The 20,179-nt window shown below is 55.6% G+C and overlaps 1 long non-coding RNA gene across 1 annotated transcript in view; it reads left to right on the top strand.

Moving 5' to 3' along the window:
- Positions 1-16,793, top strand: part of LOC121082534 — a 57,021-nt gene extending 40,228 nt beyond the window's left edge. Inside the window, exon 2 of the long non-coding RNA XR_005826056.1 lies at positions 15,870-16,793. This is a non-coding gene — a long non-coding RNA (uncharacterized LOC121082534). The remainder of the gene's footprint in view (positions 1-15,869) is intronic.
- The last annotated feature ends 3,386 nt before the right edge of the window (positions 16,794-20,179 follow it).

The following is a 20,179-nucleotide window of genomic DNA, read 5'->3' as shown; positions in this document are numbered from 1 at the left end:
ATGGCCTGGCTGGGTATTGCCCTGTCGTGCAGCTCTGGGGCTGAGCCTGGCAGCGCCGCCAGACTCGCCTCTCTCATTCCCCGTGGAAAATGAACCAAATCGCTCAACTTCCGACTGAAATGTAAGATGTGAGATAAGTGTTTACTGGAAGGCTCCTGTTGCCAAATAGCCTGGAGACCCTTTCCTTCCTCCTCCTCCGAACGAGACGGTCCAGGTGTTAACTGTGTCTCTGTGAGACGCAGTGCTTAGCACGTTCTGGTCTGACATGAGGTTTTCACCTTTGCCACAGTAATAACTGCCTCGAACAATGTACAAACCACTGGATTGGATCCAGTGTCTTCTAGCAGCTTCCATACCTCCTCCTCCTGGTGTCTGGTGGGGGGACCTGATGTTTCTGGGTACCGCATCAGGACCTCAGGAGGAAAGGGAATGAAACTGTGGCTTCTCTGAGACGAACCACCTCGTCAGGGTGTCGATTCTGCAAAACACTGACGCGTGGCCCTCCCCGGGTCAGCACCTTGAGCCAGGCTGTCGGTCACGTTTGATGGTTTGTGCTGCTCTTCCACCCTTCCCGCCTGCACCTGGCCGTGCTGCTGGCTCAGGCTGGGCGGAGGGGACCCTGGGCAAGCCCCAGCTCCTCGCCCCCCAGAGGCACGGTGGCCCCTGGGGTGGGTATTTCTTCACTCCCAGCCACAGACCATCCCTCCCAGCTTCATTGCAAAGCTGATGACAATTCACTGACATGGCATGCGTGGAAGGAGATGCTGCGGGGTGAGGTGGGCAGAGCCGGGAGCCTGGCTGTTGCTGTTTAATATCTGTGGTGTAAGTGCAAATGGAGCAGGCTCCAGCTACAGTGTGTTTGTCTTGGAGATTAAATCTGGAGAGCCTCGGTCTCCAAGTCCATGCCGGGAAGAGAGGGGCGAGGAGGGAGGGGAACCCAGCCCTGCGGGTGCACACACCTTTTTAACCCTCCGAAAGCTGCCGGCTGGCTTGAAAATGAAGGGTTAGAGGGCAAGCCCAGGTAGAAGGAGACAGGGTGGGGAAGCACAGATATTTGTAATAGCTTTGAAAACATTGGCACAGCCTGAACTGTTGCACCTGCTTGTGAAGTTTTGGCGGGCAGGAACCTTTCCTCGCTCCTTCTGCAAGATGAGGTGTTACGGTGGGGACCAGCGCTGCTGGAGCCAGGAGCCTTCATTCTGTAAGTGCAGACGCAGAGCAGCTGCACCTCGTGCAGGGCCAGTGTGCCTGAGACCTCAGTCCTGGGTTTCCCATAGCCTGTGGCCTTTTCTGCGGCTTTTATTTTTTTCTTTCCTTTTGTGCCCATCCAAAGGGCTGGGTCCAACCTTGCCTGCTCCGCTGCACCCCAGCCCCTTGCTGTGCTGGTTGCCCAGGATTGTACCTTCCCCAGCAGGCGTAAGTGATGTGGAGGCATCTCCACCTGCATGTCGCATACCCCTGGGTGGCTGAGAGCATCCTGGGCTGCAGCACACCATCCTCCTCCTCTGACCGAGCCTCGTGCTCAGGGTTGCCTTTAAGGCTGATGCATGGGGCAGGCAGGAGGGAGGGAAAGCATCTCCCCCCCGGGATCCATTGCAGTAATGTTCCCAAACACTTCATCTCGTGTACGGTGCGTACTACAAGTGTTCCTACAGTGCTCAGGGCTGTTTTTGCAGTGCTGTTTATATAAGAGATCGTGCATGGTGCCTACATGCTTCTGGCACTTATAAACCCAGGTAGGCTGTGTTTATCCTGGGGATTGGCCCCAGTTGCAGTCATCTGGGGCTCAGCCAGTAGCGTAGCTAGACTGATATATATATTATTTAAAAAAGCCCTGGTTGTCGAGAGGCCAAGCCTGCTCCCTGCGCTGATGAAAAATGCGGCTTCGAGCAGTTTTACCCAGTCTGAACTGGTGGAGCTGTGCCAGTGGGCAGGCGGGAGCTGGGGGATGCACCCGCAGCTCCGCAGGGTGCAGCGGCAGATTTAACATCACCAACTTCAGTGAGATGCTTTAAGGAGCCTTGAATGGCTGGAGGCTGGAGCTGGTGGTTCTCCCCCTTGTCACAGGGGCTGGTGAAGGGGTGCAGGTGGGGGTAGGTGTCCAGTTTTCCCCTTTAGTTTTGCTGCTTGAAGTCCTGCACATTGCAGTGTGGTTTTTGACTGCTCTTAATGGGTAGCAGGGTGGGGATCTGGCTCCCAAATGACTGCCTGGCCCAGGTCTGGAATTGGGGATAATCTGCGGAAGAGAGTCCGAAAAGCTGGAAAACCGCGGGGGCTGTCCCACCCCCAAACGATGCATTTCATCGAGTCCTTCCCTGCCCTCAGCAACCCAGCGCATGGGATGGGTTAGCTGGGTTGCATGTGGATCTCCATTGGTAAAGGATGCGTTTTCACTCATCTTCCCTGGCCATGTATCCAAAGGTCTCCAGCTCCTCTGAGCACCCTCCTAGATGCTGGGTCAGCCTCTCCTCTGGCTTCTGCATCCAGCCTGGGAGGGAAAACCCAGTGGGCTCAGGGCTTGGCGGCTGGCCAGCTCTACTCCTCCAGCCCTTGGCTCAGCAGAGTCCTCTTATTTCATCTAAAAGGAAAAATTTAATTAAATGAGATGTAGATCTCATCCGCTGGGAATTCTTCTTGTGGGCACCGTGCCGTGGATCATGCCCAAGGCAACAAAGGGAGCTGGGGGAGGAGGGTGGTGGGAGGAAAGCTGGGCAGTGCCAGGCTCATCTCACCTTCCGCCGGCACTAGCCGGGTTTATCTCCTCGCCTGCCCTAAGGATGGGGCTGAGGTGAAGCTGTTCTGCCCTCGGGCTTCCCCTCCCAAACCCCGGCTTGGTGGCTTCAGCCATAAAATTGCACCCGGGAGGAAGGGGGTAACGTTCCAGTGTGAGGGGTTCACCCGCATCCTGCAGCGGGCTGCTGGGGAGATGCTTGCTCGTGCTGGTCCTGGTTCCTGGGGGAGCATGCTGTGCCGAGGGGAGCACGAGCTCTGTGCTGGTGTGGCGTAGTTAGTGCTGCTCTGGTTTTCCGAGGTGTTTAAAGGAGGATGGTTATGTGCTGGAGAGAGAGTCAGCTCTGAAAGCTTAACCCCATTAATTTTCTATGTTCTATGCAGAAGCGCACGTTTGTATTCCGAAACAAAATGAACTCAAGAAAATTCCCGTATATGAATCTGAAGCATCTCTTGCAAACTTTCCAGGTGCCTCAGCTTTGCTCGGCTGCCTCAGCTGTTCAGGTCTCATCACCCCGATAGGTGATGCCATGGGTTTGCTGGTGTGATGCTGGTGAGCATGGGGTGAGGGTCACTCGCTGGCTGCAGGACGAGCAGTTGGGTTCCTTGGAGCACTGGCAACGTTTTGTCTCTGAGGAAACGGGATGGATTTTAAACCAACATAGCAGTGGGTGTAGCTTTGAAAAAATCACATTTTGTGTCTGTGGTTCTTTCCTTATCACGTGGAAGTGTTTCTCTTGGAAGTTTTCTTTGCTGTAGACTTGCTTTTGTTGTCTGGGTGCTGGGAAGGGGGGACAGAGACCCGAAAGGTGCCTGCTGCCTGCAAGGGGGGAGACCCACCTCTGGGGCTGAGCAGGGCCGGACCGCAGCCTGCTCGGGATGGAGGGATGGAGGCTACAGCAGCATCCAGAAGGAATGCAGCTGCAGCCGGCTGTCTTCCTCCTCAAATCAAAGTGATGATGCTGGGGACTTGGTCTCCTTGCTGGGAGCAGGAGAGGCCCTAACCTGGGCTGCACGTGGCAGGACCCCCTCGAGCCACAGTGCATGCAGCATTCCCGCAGGAAACACCCTGGCTCCGGACGGGGAGAGCCTATTAAAAGGGAATAGGCCAATCGATAAATCAAGGCACCTGAATAATGAAACCATGGGGTTGGGAGAGGGGTTTTTCCTTCTTTCTATTTTTTTCCCCTTTCTCAATTAAAGCAAACAAAAATCAAATTGCAGGAGGTGGCTGTTGCGGCGTGCTGCAGAGGGCTCAGCTCAGTGCTGCATGGTGAGAGCTGGGCGCAGGCGCGGCTGCGTGTGGTTAAATTAGCTCTGTAAATTACAGCTAGGATATGTGGAAGTGTTGAAAAGGGATCGGCTATTTCCCTGCTCAGGAGGGGAGAGGGCTGGGGGTGCCCCACGATTGCTGGGGTAATCATCCATTTTTTTCTGTAAGATGGATTTTTCCTGAAGATCCGTTCCTGTGTCGATCTCCCATTGGATGTCAATTAGGGGGCGAAGATGCTGGTGTGGCTGGATCGATTGAGCCGAAGGGGTTTATCCCAGAGGCCAGCACGGAATTGCCGCTGTTTGCTGCCAGGGTTTGGATGGCAAATCCTCGGATGCGCCCCTACCTAAGCAAACCCTATTTGACTCTGGGATGCTTTCGGACTCTTTCACAGGGCACATGAAACTCCACTGCCCTTATACCCCAGCTGGTGGGTTTTTGGGATCAAATGTCAGGACGCTGTTCGAGGGATGGCAGCGCTGCTCTGGTGGCATTTAACGTCGTGCTGGGAAATTGCTGCCTTTTGGCTTTCCCCTCCCTGCTTTGCCCCAGGGGATGCAGAAAACCCCAGGCTGATTTTGTCCCGATGATGGGGGCAGGCGTTTACTGCTCCATTGCAGTCTGTGCTTTAAACTGAAGAGCAGAGTACCTGCAATAACTAAGAAAAACATAGAAATTGTGCGAAATCCATGTCTGCCCTGTGGCTGAGGGCAAGCCGGGGCGGGCTGGGCATGCCCTGGCAGCACGAGCCCCACTGCGATGGCACTGCTGCTGTCCTCTGGCCGCAGGCACCACAGGAACGGCTGCTGTGCCCTGTAAAAACCCTGAGGTTTGAGACGTTTTCCAGGTGCCCCTCACCTCGAGCCCTCCCCACGCCTTTTGCCTGGGGATGGCACCGCAGGGCTGGTCGGACGAGGTGTTGCGCCGAGGAACAAGGAGCTTTTCACTTGGATGCTTTTTTTACTGACCTACATTTTTATATTCCTGCATTAAGTTTAAGTTTCAACCAATTGGCATTTCTCAGCCAGTAACAGTTTCAAAAAATTCCTGACTAATTCTAGGAAACGCTGGGCTGAAAGTACATTTCTGTGTGCCCTCTGCCGAGGTCACCCCCATGGCTGGCCCGGCTGGCGGGTGCTGCTTGCTTTCCTTCTGCTGGGAACGGTCCCGAGGGACTTCCAGGGGTCACCAAACCTTCACCGTGAACCTCCTCCATCCCAGGAACTGAATTTGGGAGCTCTCTTGCCGAGCGTGGCGGTGCAGAAGTCCCCTGCTGAGGGTCAGTGATGGATGTTACCACGTGGGACTGCCCACGAGAGACACGGCACGGCGTCCCTGGGTGATGCCAAATCACCCCAAACGCGGCCACGCATGGTTCAGTTCCATTTGCAGAATTATCAGCAATAGGTTTGTGTTAGTGAGGGTGTAATAAGAGTAATTTTTTTTTTTAATATCCATTAAAATTATTTTTTAAAAACTTGCTTTCCCCCCAGAGCCTTTCCCACTTTCAACAAATTTGAATTAAAACAAAGACCTTTTTCTTACACTTTTCCCCTTTCGCTTCAGGCCCCAAAGGGCAGGAGGTGGCAGATTTGTTTCTCTGTCCCTGTTTGCGATGGGGAGAGCCCAGGGCAGGAATGGGGGGGTGGCAGGGCTGTCACGCCGAGGGAGGACACGGGGCTCTGTGTCCCCTGAGGATGGTTTGTGAGTTGTGCGTGTATCTGAAGCGGGGTTATTTTGTTCTTTTGGCCGCATGTCCTTGGGTTGGACTGGACCAACTGTGAGACTTGGTTGTTTTATGCATTTTTTCTGTTCCACTTAAAGGGAAGTTATTTAAATGTAGTGATTTAAAAAAACCCAACATCTCCAACTTTTACGCCTGACCATTTGAAACCAAAAGACCAGTGAAACCGTGGTTCAGATTTCTGCCTCAGTTTATGCCCACGAAGGTTTGTTGTTGCTGTTGCTCACCAGTTTCAAGCATCCAGAAAGGACAAACGGCCCAACTTCGCTCCTCTCCAAAGGCCAAATTTTGGGTGAGGGCAGTTTTTGAATCTTCCCACCCTGCCTCAGCAATAAGCCCTAATCCTGACCCGGGGGCCCATCTCACTGCAGGTGAGAGGTAATTTTACCCCTTGATCTGGTGTTGAGGTCCATTGTGAGAATTAAACAGTGTTTTGCTGTGCTAATTTACCACCGCAGATTGTATAATTATCTTTTTATAGGGATGGGTGTGTGCCGGGCTTTCCTACCGTGGGGCAGAGCTGGCGGTGCCTGTGTCGGCGTGTAGGAGATGCTCTGCCGTACCTGGCGTCTGCTCTGGGTTTGCTCGGCGATTGGAGGCAATTAGCTGGGGATTATCGTCTGTTACAGATCTCCCTCCAGCGCAGGGGTGCTGGGGCTCGGTGGAGCCAGGGATGCTGTGGAGGTGGTACCACAAAGAGGAGCAGTGGATGGGTCAGGGTTTGGTGGCTCCCATGGGACGGCATCTGGATTTTGAAGGGTGTGGGAGCGTCTGTGGCTGCAGAGCTGCCCTAAGGTGGCAAAGGGTTAATCCGCCTCGGTTAGCTGGGTGTGATGGATCAGCTCTGGGAGTGAAAGCCGGTCTTAGCACAGGATTTTGGGGAAAGGGTGACCTGAGCTGTCCCCCATGCGGGACCACACTCTCATGCAGAGACTCTGCAAACAAAATTCCTTTTCTGTGGCTGCTAGAGCCAAATGGGTGAGGAGCCCCTGTGTAGGCATGGTGCTGGCAGGCGATGGGAGGTGGCCTGTCCCATCGGAGCCTGTCCCTGAGCTCCGGCATCACCTCAGCAAAGACAAGCCCTGAAGGCAACACCCTGGAGGCTCCCCAAGAATTGCAGCTTTTGCACCCCAGAGTCACGGAGCGTCCCCTACTCCTCTCCTTCAGAGCAGCAAACCCCGGTGTGTCATGGGGCTCGCTGGTGTGCTGGGCTACGTGCCGCCGTGAGCAACGGCACCTGGAAGAGGAGGCTCCCACAGTCGGAAAGCAGCAGCTGGATCATGCCAGGGCAAGTTGCGCTCCTCTTGGATGAGTCCGCACCAGCGTCTCTGGTACAAGCCGGTTGTTTCCATTGCACTGGGAGAGTGATGCTGGTGCCGATGGGCCTTACCCTGACGGGCTAGGATCAGCGGATGGGGAGGTTTCTCCCCTCCCTCAGGGATGTCGGTTCCTTTGCACTAAGAAGATAAAGACAGTAAAACTGGGGTTTGAACCTGACTGCACACCCAGAGCCAGAGGACTGATGGCCCTGTAGGGGAGGCAGGATCTGGCCCGCCGCAGGCTGGGGGAGCATCCTGCCTTTGCTGGGCTTGCACTGAGCGGCTGCAGCCCTGCTCTCCCCGCGCGCATGGCACTGCCTTGGCACACTTTGCCAGCATTTCATATCCTCATTTTTTCATGCAAAAGGAAGCAGGGGAATGGGGGGAGAAAGGGGCACAGAGAATTAATCAGCTTAGGGTCAGAACAGGAAAAAACACTGCTTAAATTGGTAATCCCTGGGGATAGAAATCAGCTCAAAGCCACAAAATAAATGTGCAGCCGGATGGTTTTTCCTCTCTTGCCTCCCTGACGGGGCTGTTCTCAGAGGGCAGGGGGTTGTGGCAGGGATCCTGCCTCCAGCAAGGGCAGGAATCCAGTGTGGAGGCTTTTGCACCCTTGTCTACGTTCACTCCCTGATTCAAAGCTTTCCAAAAAATACCCTGACCCAGATGCGAGGACTTTGAACATCACCAGGCAATGAGAAGAGGAGCTCATCCTCAGGATGGGACCCTGTGGGTTGTGTGGCCGAACGCATCACCTCCCTGGAGCCAACCCAGAAGGTTTTGCAGCACTTTTCCCATCCTGTGAGCCAGTGCAATGCTGCACCAGCATGGGTGTGCAGGGAGGTGTGTGAGAATGAGGATGGTACCCCCTTGTAATCCTTTATATCCTGGAGATCCATCCCTGCTTGCCTCTGCTTGGATCCATGAGGTGCTGCAGAGCAGCCCGGGGGGACGCTGGCAGTGCTGGGGGGGGTTGGGGGGGGCGGGCAGTTCGTGCAACCCCTGCCTGGACAGCCGGGCCAGTTCAGGCCTGTCTTGCACAAACGTGGGATGTGGAGCCTCAGGAAGAGCCCGGGAGGCAGCTCAGCAGTCACAAACTGCCTTGGAAACAGTCTGGGATTAATGCACCAGGACTGGTTTTGCGGTGCTGTCCTATCCCACCCGGTATGTCCAGGAGCTCCTCCACCGTCCTCTGCCTCTGCTGGAGCAGGCAGGGAGTGGAGGTCTTGCTCCGAGGGGACCCCAGCGTGCTCAAGAGGAGCCCGAATGCAGGGTCTGAGTGTTCCCTGTTCTCTCTCTCTGGGATTAAGCAGCCCAAAATATGGGGAGATACTGTGCTGGTGGAGAGCAAATGCTGCCTTGTGCCTTTGTGTGATGCTGCACTGGCATCTGTGTCTCTTTCAGTGTGAGAACCCAGAGGATGGCAAGGCTGAGCCTGGGGGATGGAAAAGCGCCGCTCGGGGAAGTTGGGAGAGCAGCTCTGCTGTGGTAGGGGGCTGCTGTGGGAAGGAGAGAGCGCTTGGCCCCTCTCCCCAGGCTCTGCCGGTCAGCAGGAGGGTGATTCCTGGCAGATTGCCCCATCCCCTGCCTGCAGAGCCCACCACAGCCTGGTGGGTATCAAAGTGCCCTAATCGGGTGAGGATGCAGGGAGGCAGCCGGTGTGGTGGGTTACACCTGTAGCCTGCAAAGGGGAAGAGCTTGCTACAGGATTAAGTGAGATCCAAAGGCATTTGTGCGTTAAGGCTGAATTAGTTTGGTCCTAACAAAGGAGGATTTAGGTGGTGGGGGAGCAATGTGGGGCTGCCTGGGGCTGTGGGAAGCCCTTATGTCTGTGCTGGAGATCACCCACCCCATGGTCGATCGGGATGTGGTCTCTGCGGTTCGGGCATCCCCTTTGCCAGAGGGGGGGTTCAGGCTTTGCTCTCCCTGTTGGTGAGAAGAGGAGGGGAAAAAGCCCTCCACGTCGTTCGGAAGAACCCAGGTATCAGATGGATCATCAGGGGCTCCCGCTGATGGCAGAAACCAAGGGGTAGCTGCTTGGCCCACAGTGGGGACTGCTGGAGTCCAGCAGGAGAAGCAAAAATGCTGGGAGGTAAACAGTTCATGCTCAGGGAACATCATTTTGCTGCTCAGGCCCATCGATCAGTCTGTCAGAGGGTTATGACTTTGGGGATGCTTTTAATAAAGGAGCCAGAACTGTCACCGGGTGCTGGAGCCTGCCCGAAACCTGCCTGCAGCCTCTCCGGGGAGTCCGTGTTGTCCAAGCCCCAACATCGTTCTGTGCCTATCATCTTGGTGCAAAAATGAAGGAGAATGGGACTTTCTTCATTCTTTCAGCTGCCTGTCAGTCTCAACGTGACACATTGCTTTAAAAAAAAAGTGGCCTTTTCTTGCGGGGAAGGAGGGGGGGAAATTGCTAGAAAGAGCCAGAGAAGGAGGCAGCCTCATCCCACATGCAGAACAGGTTGGAGTGTGTGAGCAACAAGAAATTCCTCAGAGGTGTTTCTGTTGGGGGTGTTAAAAGTTGTATTTTTAGTCTTACTTATTCTAGGGTGAGTGCCTGTGTTTAGGTCTCAGGGTGTTGATCAGGGTGTTATTTGAGGAGGAAACCTGCACCTGGTGCTGGGAGCAATGTTTCTGGGCTGCAGCAGATGCTGTGCTCTGAGCGCATCCTGGTGGGGTTGGCAAACAGCAGCATCTCTCCTGGACCCTGATCCTCCGGGATGCAGCTGGTGCACGCTGGTAATTGCAGCTATTGCCTTTCATTTCTCCGGAGAGCGGGAGGCTGCTGTGATGCTGGGAGCAGCTACGGGACCCTTTCTGCAAATTCAACCTGCTGCATCTCAACCTTGCAAGTTTTTCTGGGGCGTTGCATCTTAGAGCGAGCTCTGGACAAATACCCTTTGCTATCTGTGGGTTAAACAGCCAGTATTGAGAGAGGCATCTCATACAGCCTGACCCCTCGGGCATCTCATACAGCCTGACCCCTCGATGCTCCAGCACAGAGCGTCCCCCCTCAGCCCTTGGCACTCGGCAGGCACGTGGATGTGCGTTTGGTTAAAGGGACCGTCTCCCCATGACTCACGGTGGTTTGCACCGTGGCAGGTCGATGACTCATGGCAGAAGCTGACAGCACCTGTCTGGGCCACAGTTATTTATTAACACGTTACCAGAAAGGGCGGCATGGGAACAAAACACTTGCTTCGCTTCCTCTGGCTGAAGGAGTTTTAATGACATCGCTCCTGAGGCTGGCTGGGATTTTGGCAAGGCTTTTTGTATCGTATGCTTAGGTTAGTAAACGAAGATAATCTCTTTGGATTGAAACTCTGGGAATTAGGTTGGCTCTGGCAACGGAGTCTGGTGGTTTAAGGAGAAGGTTCATTTGTCTTGCAGCGGTGTCGAAGGGTCACCCCGAGCCTGGGGGCTTCTTTGTGGCCAGATTAAAGCCACATTGAGTGAGACAAAGATGTGTCCAAGGAGGCAGGATGGGGAGATGGGGAGAAGCCGTTTGCTGAGGTGCACAAGGTCAGGCAGAGCTGGGGGCAGGCTGGGCTCCCCGCTCCTGCCCCCCGCTTTTCCCTGTGGATCACTCGGCTTTCTTAGAAGAACGATCCCTTCTGAGTGTGGTTTTCACGCAGCTCTGGATGCTGAAATCCTGTATGTTCATTTGCAGGTTGGGGACAGTGTGGGATGGGGCCACACAGGCTGGTCACTGCTGGGGTCCTTATCTCTACCACCTGAGGGTCTCCGTGGGACACCAGGCTGGGGTTTGGTGCCTGTGCTGTGGCCAGCTTGGCTCCTCACTGGGAGAAGTGGCCTCCTGGCATGGTGCTTGTGGGTTATTGCCACGCATGCCCACCCACCCACCCACGCTCGGGTGGGCTTCACCCACCCCTTGGCAGGAGTGCCTGGTGGTCCATGGCGGGAGTGCGCTGCTTGCACCAGCTGAAGCTGCAAGATGCCACCGGGGCTGAGGGGTCCCCAGGACCAGTCTGAGCCCTCTGTGGAGCCCAGTGGCCACGCTGCCACTGTGTGTGAGCAGGTAGCTGGAGGCAGCAGTTTCAGACAGGGGGGTGCTGGATGTCCTGCCACGTGCCACGCTGGGATGCAGCACATCTCACAGTGCTGGTGGTGGAATGAGCAGCATGGCAAGGATACTTTTTCCCCAAGGATCCCAGGTTCCCACCCCAGGTCACCTCCTGGGGTTGTCACCTCTGCTGTGCCATGGTGGTGGAGCTGGAGAGACCCCAATGGAGTGTGTGCCCATGGTATGCTGCTGGGAGTCATTCTGCAGCGGTGCTGAGCCAGCACTCCCAGGCAGTGGCTGCACTGGGAAGGCTGCATCCTGCTGGGGCGCGGGGAGGGCATGGGGCAGGCACCCTGCAAAGGTCCAGTTTTTCCTGCAGCCCCTGCTGTGTTTCAGGCACAGCCGTGGGTTAGTTAGCAGCGCTGTCGAGCTTTGTCTTTTCCTGACAATAACGGTTGGCCTGTGGACGTGGGATGGCCCATCGTGGGGGGCTCTGCTGGCACTGGCGCGGGGCTGGCTCGGCAGAGCCGGTGGGTAGGAGGAGAGGAGGAACGAGCTGCGAGGAGCCCCGTGTGAGATGGGACACGTGCAAACAAGCAGGGAGTGATGGATGGGTCCCCTCGGCAGCACCGGGTTCAAACCCTGCCCTGACCTGCCTGGGGGGGCGGCTTGCACAGGGGGGGATGGTGGCAGCGGGGGTCCATTTGCAGGAGGTCTGGCTGTCCCCTAGCAGGAGGCTGCCGAGGCTCGGGAGGACACGGCATGTTGGCAGGCGAAGGCTGTGACTCAACAGGTCCGTTTCATCTTTCTTAGATCTTTTGCCTTTTTTTTTTTTTTTCTTTAATCCACTTGCCTCATTGACTTTATTTTACAATCCACTGCTGGGTTCACTGAAGAGCGCTTTGGTCATTAAGCACGTTGGGGCATGTGAATAAACCTGCATCTCTAAACTGTAAATCGCTTTAAAGCCGGTACCAAACCACTGGCGGGGATGCGAAGGGCACATCGCAGCCCCGTGTGTCCCTCCTGCCGCCCCTCGCCTCCACAGTTTGGAAGTTTGGAAGTGGTAAGACCAACCTGGCTGTGTCGGTCTGAAGCCCCATCCCTTTGCAGGTCCCTTAACGTGTCCAGGTCCCCGTTCCTCTCCACAGCCCTGGCCACGTCGGAGCTGCCCTTGCCCTTTGCGGGGGCTGGGGCCAGGCTGAGCCCTGCCCGGGTATGCCCGGGGACAGCGCAGCGAGGTGCTAACGCGGCGGTGCTGGGACCGGTTCCTGCAAACAGGCTCTAGCTCTCCAGCTGCATTTTTCTAAATCCAGTTCTTTGGATGGGAAGTGTTTTGACAGTATAAGTGGAATTGGGGCATGTCTGAGCAGGGCGAGGGGTCTGAGGGAGGGACACCCGGGAGAGGCAGCAGCAGGGAGGTATGAGTGCTGAGCGAGCCATAACGTGAGCGCTGCCAGAATAGTTTCCCTGCCTCTTGGTTTCCTTTCCTGTTTGGCTTTGCTGCCCACACAGTTTGTGCTCAAGCTGTCTGTAGACGCGATGCTCCCATCCTCCATAGCCGAAAGTCCTGTTTCTATTCCTGTGCTTTGCTCTGCTCCTTTGCAAACATGTGTTTGGGGGGATGGGGCAGGAGGCAGATCCCCATCTCCAAATGCACACATGATCAGCGTTCTTGCTGCAAACTCGGTGCTTCCTCCTCTGTTTGCTCCGGACAGATGAATTCTTCTTCCCGGGCTGCTGCTGTGCGTGGAGGCAGCTCGTGCCTTGGTTCCAGCGCCTGCTGTCTCGCCCCTGCTCTCCCGGGGCGTTGCGCTGGGCTCATGGAGAGAACAACAGCAGCGCGGGGGCTGGTGTCCAGGAGGCACCGGTGGCCTCAGGGCTCGAAGTGTGTGGCCTGGCTGTGCTGCTGCTGGTCCTCCCAGGGCTGGAGCGGTCCAGGGTGCGGGGAAGCAGATGATGCCTCGCTGGGGAGCATGGGGTTTGTGGGAGGCAACCGGCCCAGGGAAAAAAATAAATTGCACCTGCGACGTTGCTGTCTTTGTAGGTTTAGAGCTGGGAGATGTGCAGAAGGGGGAAGGAGGGAGGTTTGTCCTGAGTTGGTTTTGTTCAGATCACTAGAGTCTGGGGAGGATGGTCCTTCACTGAGGGTGTCTCTGGGACAAAACGGAGTGCTCTGTGCGATTAAACTGGGGCACCCACATAGCACTGAACCTGCCTGGGCTCTGAAGTGTTGAAGACAAACAAGTACCTAATCCATGCAGGAAGGATGTGCTAATGTCCCCGACGTGGGCAGAAGCACATCCTGCAGCAGCTGCCCGGGCTGGACATGCTTCTGTTGCTGGTGTTCCATCCGTGTGGCTGTATGGCGGTTCCTGCACCGCGCCATGCTCCCGCGCTGCTGCAGCTGCATCCCGACCCGAGGAGGGACCGCGCTGGCCAAAAGGCTTCGCCGGGGTGGAGCGCATCAGGAAGCGCCTTTGATCTCTGGGCACTAACACGCTTTCAAATGAGCCGCAGAAATGACTGCCCTCCTCCCCGCCGGGGAGGGGAGATAACACATCAGAGCCTGCGCGCATAGCTGTGCTATCGCTCCTTTATGGAGCTTTGATTGCTACTAACCATGCAGCTCACTCAAGGGAACTTCAAAAGCAGCGCGCTGGACCTGCACCGCCCTGTGCAAAGAGTCCTGAGCCGGGCTTTCTGCACACACACTTACGTGTGCTCAGCTACGCCCAAGGCTCGTTGACAAGGCTTTTTGCCCTGTCACATCTTCACACCAGCATCAGGTAGTTTTTGGTAGACATTCAAGGCCTGCTCAGGTGGATGGGTAGATGGATGCAGTGGGGTTGGACCCTCTGGACCTTCTTGGTGGGCACTGGGTACCTCTGGGGTGGCACCACCGATGCATTTAGCTCCCTGCCCTGTCCCAGACCCCGCTGTGCAGTGATCCCCAGAGTCTGGGTATTTGGGGTTAGTGCCTTGCAAACCCCAGTGATGCTTGTGAGGCAGGGAGATGCTCACAGCAGGAGGGAGGATTTGCAGCCACTCTCGGCATGTTTGCCAGCGGCATGGGAGTTAACAGGCAAAGTTGGGAAGTTGGGGGAAAGAGGAGGAAAAGGGTTCCGACCTCCTCCACTCCCCCTGCCTTCCCCTTGGCTGCTGCAATTTCATTGAGGCTGTGTATTGGCCTCCGGAGGATGGAGCTGGGTAACACCACAACATAAACAGAACATCTGGAAGCTCTTAAAGGGTTTTATTTTTTAACACATTTACAAGAGCCAGGGACACTTGCGCACAGGGTTTTGCAAACTCGGAGACGCTGCGCTCTTTCTTCTCCAAAAGCCCAAAGCTGATTGTCAGGCTTTCCCCCGGGGAAGGGGCTTGGGGGCTGGTTTATACCTCCACACTGCACTGCTGAGGGTGTGATATCTTGGCCAGGAGGTACCAATCTTGCTTCCACATATTCCTTGAGAAGTCCAAAGCAAACAGATGATAAGTGTTGCACGATAAATGAGTATAAACGTCTATCCTTCCTTCTGTGTGCCTCTAGTTAATGCTGGAGCAGAACGGGGAGCCAGGTGGGGTGTGACTGGGAGAAAAGCTGTTTAATGATCCTACGGAGTGAGCAGGGTCAGAACCAAAGAGGAGAGAAATGATTAATCTCCCCAAATGGGCCAAGAGCTTGTCTGAGCCAAATGGACCTGGTTGTGCCACAGTTAATGGTGGAGTCTGGACCCTCCAGTATGTTGCAGCTGATCTGAGAGGTTGTAGGTGAGGAGCCCGTGGACAGAGATGGACAAATGAGATCCGTTCTCATTTTGCTGTCTGACTGTTTTCCTCTCCCCGTCTCCTTCCAAACGTCTGTGGCAGCTTGGGAAGAGGACCCCCTTTCTGCCGGCTCCTCTGGGGCTGCCCAGGACAGCAGTGAGGCCACAGGGATGGGCATGGGCCGGCTGCAGCCTCCCCGGTATGTAGAGGAGGTTGAGCTCAGGCAGAGCTACCCGAGCTGCCCGTGGCTCCCCTCCCCATGCAGTCCTCGGTGGTCTCACTGCTGCTCACCCAGCTCAGCGCTGGGGTGTTAAATCAGCGACCTGCACATCCCTTGGGCCGCGTAGTGCAGCCCACGGACACACAAACAAGACGAGCTGCTTTCCCTTCCTCTGTGTTCCCAGATGCCGTTGTTTTGCCGGCCGCAAGGAAATGGCCATTTGATTTTCTTCCATCAGCCCCCGGCTATGTCTCTTATCCACCCTTGTGCTATCCCTCAGCCCCACGTGATGTCTGCTGATCCCATGGGAGCCCAGCCTTGGGGCTGCCGCTGCTTTTGGGCTCTCTGGAGTGGCGTGGCTGAGTAACGCTGCTTTCGCCATGGGTGCTGTCAGCACATCCTCTGCTCTCGGCATCTGGATGGCAGCGCCGGCGGCTCAGCTGTCACTGAGAGCTGCTGTGGATGCAGAGCTCCTCCCAGCCTGCTTAGATGTGGCCTCTGCAGCCACAACTGGTCCCCATCAGTCCCAAGATCCAGGGCTTGGGACGGGCTTCAGCCTCCAAAGCATGGGGCCATCGGTGCTGCTGATCATAGGGTGAGCTCCAAGGCACCAGTGCTGAAGGTGCTTTTAGGGGAGGCGCTGGGGCTGCTGGCGTGTCTCCTCTTTTACGCATTGCTCCAAACATTTATTTTGTTGGCAAAGAGGAACCACAACTTGCTTCATCACAACCAGCTGCCTCCCAGCTGGGACCTTCCATTAACGTTGTGTTTTTCCTTCGCAGGGTCCCTGGTGAAGGCTCGGGGTGTGGGGACCTGAGAGGAGACAGCAAGGTGCTGCAGCGCTCATCATGACCAGAACACCCCGGAGCATCCTCCTGAGGATAAGCACTTCAGCTGCAAGGACAGAGAGAGGGACAGCAGGGACCAGCAGCTCTCCCTGACCTCACCAGGGAGCAATGGAGCATCAGGAGCTCCTTCACCCAGTGCCCACCACGAAAACAGCTTCCCCACCAGCTGCCCTCGTACGCTTACTGGGCTCTATGTCCCCAGCCCAGCAAGGGCGGTTTCCTCCCAGCACTGACCTCGCTCCCAGCCCCACGCAGAGCCGAAAGAACTTAATTAGCTGCTGGGCTTTGGAAATTATCCTTTTGGCTGGGAAGTGCTGGCGATGACTGGCGAAATGCTCGTGGGTCAAACAGTAGCTCCATGCTTTTCTCTGTGAAGGACTAAGTGCTTGCCTGGTTCCAGGGAACCAGCTGTGGATTTTTTTTTCTTTTTTTACCTCTCTGCTCTTTTTTTTGATGCCTGCTGGTGTTTTGGGCTTTTCATGAGGATGGCTGGGCCCAGCCCACAGCACGTGGCGTTCACAAAGTGCTGGTGCCCGTGGTGGGAGCTGGAGGGGTGAAACCCTTCGGAAGAGCCATGGGGCAGAAGCTGAGCTGGTGATTGTGGTGCTCCGGGGTTTAAAACTGTCTGGCAGAGTCTCATCTTGTGTCATGGGTGTTGGGTGGCCTCGGGGAGGGTCGTTCTGCTGCAGTCGACTGAGCCCCCTCGGCCCCAGCAGATCCTTTGTGGACCCCAGCCCAGATGGTGCTGGGGAGTGGGCGCAGGAGCGGGGCATGCCAAACCACAGCGAGGGGAACGTCAACATGGGGGAAAATGTCACCCTCAGAAACAAACTTTCTTAATAAAACCCGTTGCCTCTGTGAGTGCTTGATGTTCTTTTCCGTTTGCCTTGGCTCAGCCACACTTACATCATGGCCCTATCGAGGGGATGCGTTTGATTGTGCAGGAAACCAGCGCTCTGGCAAACGGCTCTGCCCTAACGAAGCCAGGCCAGGAGTTTAATGCCTTTGCTTTGCAGAAAATTTCTCCCCTGTCCTTTCCCCCTCTGCTTTCTGCAACCCTTAACCATCACCGCCTGAGCTGCCCCTGCACGCCTCCTGCTCCGAAAGCGACTGAAACCCAAATTAGTTCCCCTTAAATCGTGTTGCTCCATGTCTCTGGCTGTGTGTTCCCTCCCACCCTGCAGACTTGATGCGAAGCACCGGAAGGTGCCGTGTGGAAATGCAACATAAAAAGGATATTCATGTAATGGAAATAGCCTGTTACTGTTTTTTTTAAGATTGAGGAAGAACCACAGGTGTCCTTTCATGTAAAAAGCACAGTAGCCTCATGAGCATGGATTCAGTGTATCTGTTCGGTGTGCAACCGCGGTGACTCTGTCAAACTCACTGGTGTAACTGGTAGGTTCTCTGCATAGCCCTGGCTTCTTTTCTCTGCATGGTGAGTCCCCACTGGGACAAACTTGCGGAAACATGGTCAGAAACAGGGAATCTTGGGTCCTTTCCTTTGAAATCCATTACTCAGCTCACAAGCACCTCAGAGAGTTTAAGAGCCATGTTATGCCCTTGGGCAAAACTATGAGAGAACAGCAAAGCCCAGAAATGCATGAAACTTCACTTGATTTTTGTTGTGGTGATGGTGGGTTTGGGGAGGCCCTAACAAAAGCCAATGTCGAACTAATTTGCATCAATTAAATGACACCCTGGAGGCACAGGTGAGCTGCCGGCAGCCAAAGCTGGTTCCTGCAGGCCAGCAGAGCCTTGGTGGTGAGCACGGACACCCTGAAGCGTGGTGGGATGGAGGTGATGGTCTGCCCTTCGCCGCCGCTCTTTTCAAGGTAGGTCCAAAGCAGAGGGTGACCCTGCTCTTCCTTTTCTCTGGGCGGAAAGTGTGTCCTGCGGGCGCAGGAGGAGGCTAGGATGCGGTTACTGTGCCGCACACGGTGCCTTTGCTCGTCTGTGCAGAGCGGAGCCATGGCAAGCAAACCAGCACAAGGGTAAGGCTGGTGGTACTGGGTGCCCTGAGCTCCCCTGGACTCTCTCCCTAGTAGTTTCTCCTCTCAGGTCTGGGAGCTGCGGTGGAGCTGGGGCCGTGCCCCAGACAGCAGCAGCGCGTAGGAACAGTCCTCGGGCAAATTATGGGGTTCTCACCCGTGAGTCAAACCTGGATTTTTGGGCTGGCTGTGACACCCGTTGTCTCGGCTTGCTGGGGAGCCACAGCGTACCTCCCCGGATGGAGATACAGGCTGTGGCTACGGGGGGCACCCCAAGTGATGGTCCCATGGTCACCCCTGCCAGGCAGTGTGCCAGAAGCGATGCTGGCTGACGTGGTGCTGCCAGGTGCAGTGTTCCCTACATCTCTCCTTGCCACTTTGTGTTAAGCTACGTGTGTGAGTTGCCTTGATGTCCGTGTAGGAGAGCTGAGGCGTGCGGAGATTGAATTCCCATGGGGAAAGCAGAGGCTCTGGGCCATTCAGACCTGAGGAGTCCAGTGCACACCAGCGATGCCACGGCCAATGCTCATGCTGTGGCATCCTTTTTAGAAGCAATCCCCCCTCCTGGGAGCAGCCTGCTAATCCCACCCTGCGTGGACCTGCTGATGGGCACTGGTGCTGCCTGTCCTCTGCGCTGCGGCTGCAGACCCTGCTCTGGGGATGGAGGGGGGAAGCTCAGTGCTCGGATGAGGACCTTTTGGAATTCATAATGAATATTTACTTCAAAGGCTGGTTGCCTTTAGTGTCGGTCAGTCATATAGTCCCAGCCTGTTCAGAGACAGTGAGCAAACAGAAAGCCAGGCCGTTGAAAAGGGAAGGGTGTGGGAGCTGTATTGCTATTTACCTGTGTAACCAGGAGGAAAACCTGCCTGTCATTCTTCCTAATAAATACAAACTGGAAGCATGGATAAACTCATGGGGATTTATTGGTTTGCTTTACCAAATGTAAATATTAAGACTAGCTGGTTCGGCCCAAGGGCTGCCTTTTGCCTTTTGTGTGTGCTGCAGCGTCTGGCGCCTATGGGTGCTGATAAGGGTGTGCTCTGTGCTTAGCCAGTTATGCTCAAGGAGTGTCTTTTGAACTGTTTCTGTGTCCTTTTTGCTCAGACCTGATCCTGTGAGGGGCTGAGCACCTGGCAGGGATGCAGGGCATAGCACTGGCTGGCTTTGCTGTGCCCCAGCCTCCCCAGCCCTGACCTGCAGCATCTCCCTGTGCCGGGTGGGCTCCCCACCAGCGTGCCCTGACCCGCCGTGGGCCCTGGGACAGTTTTCAGGTGACGTTTGGATTTGTGGGGCCAGCTTGGAGCAGGCGGACACTTCCCTGTGCTTATTTTCACTGTAAAGGGTAATGCATGATCCTGCCCCATCAATTACGGCCCTTTTACTCCTGCATTGAAAACTGCAAGAAAAGCTTCTGATCCAGCCTGGCTTGCACCTACAGCCGTGCCAGCCCAGCTTTAAAGAGCACCTTTTTGCTACCCCAGTGCCAAATTACTGCCTCTTTCCCCTCCCCATCTGTCCCCTTTCTTTAGTGCTTGCTTCACTTTCACTCATCCTGAGCATTGCTTAGAGCACATTTACAGCTGCCTCCATCCCTGGGTGCACCAGAGGCAGAGGGGGCTTTGCAGCCAGCTCCTTCGTCAGCAAAAAGCCCAGTGTGCGGTTCAGTAATTCCCTGCGGGGTAAGCCCTGAGCCTGGGCCAGCTCCATCTCCAAAGAAGAGCATCCATGACCACACCAGGCATGGACCGAGGTGCAGATGCTGTTCGGAGCAGGGATGGCTCAGGGCAGGGATGCGCCCCAGGGTGCAGGGTACCAAGCCTGGCAGCAACGCTGCTGGGGACAAAGGGATGTGAGCAATGGCCTGGGGAAGAAAGATTTGTTTTTCCTTGTGTTGCTAACATGAGGATCCTGTTCTGTAGAAGGCTCAGCGAGTGGAAGGCCCCTCGCTTGCTTTCATCCTGCTGCTTGGATAAAAGGGGGAGCAGAGTCCAGCTGGGATGGGAAGGGCTTGGGGACAGTGAGTGGTTAATTTTGTTTGCTTGAAGTTGAATAAATACAAAGTTAGAAGCCAGGAGCCATTGCAGGGAGGAGGAAGAGGAGGAGAAGAAGCCAGGTGAGCAGCTGGGAGGGGTAGCACAGAACAAACCCACCCCCACCCACCCCCACTTGCTGTTTTCCATTCTCATCCCTGTCTCTGCCCCATTTCATCTGTCCCTGCATCATCTGGTGTGTATTTACAGGCAGTTAGAG

This window comes from Falco naumanni, chromosome 1 (assembly GCF_017639655.2).
Source record: "Falco naumanni isolate bFalNau1 chromosome 1, bFalNau1.pat, whole genome shotgun sequence".
Lineage (NCBI taxonomy): Eukaryota > Metazoa > Chordata > Aves > Falconiformes > Falconidae > Falco > Falco naumanni.
Note: the sequence above shows the minus strand (reverse complement) of the source record. Positions and strands in the feature narration are given on the sequence as shown.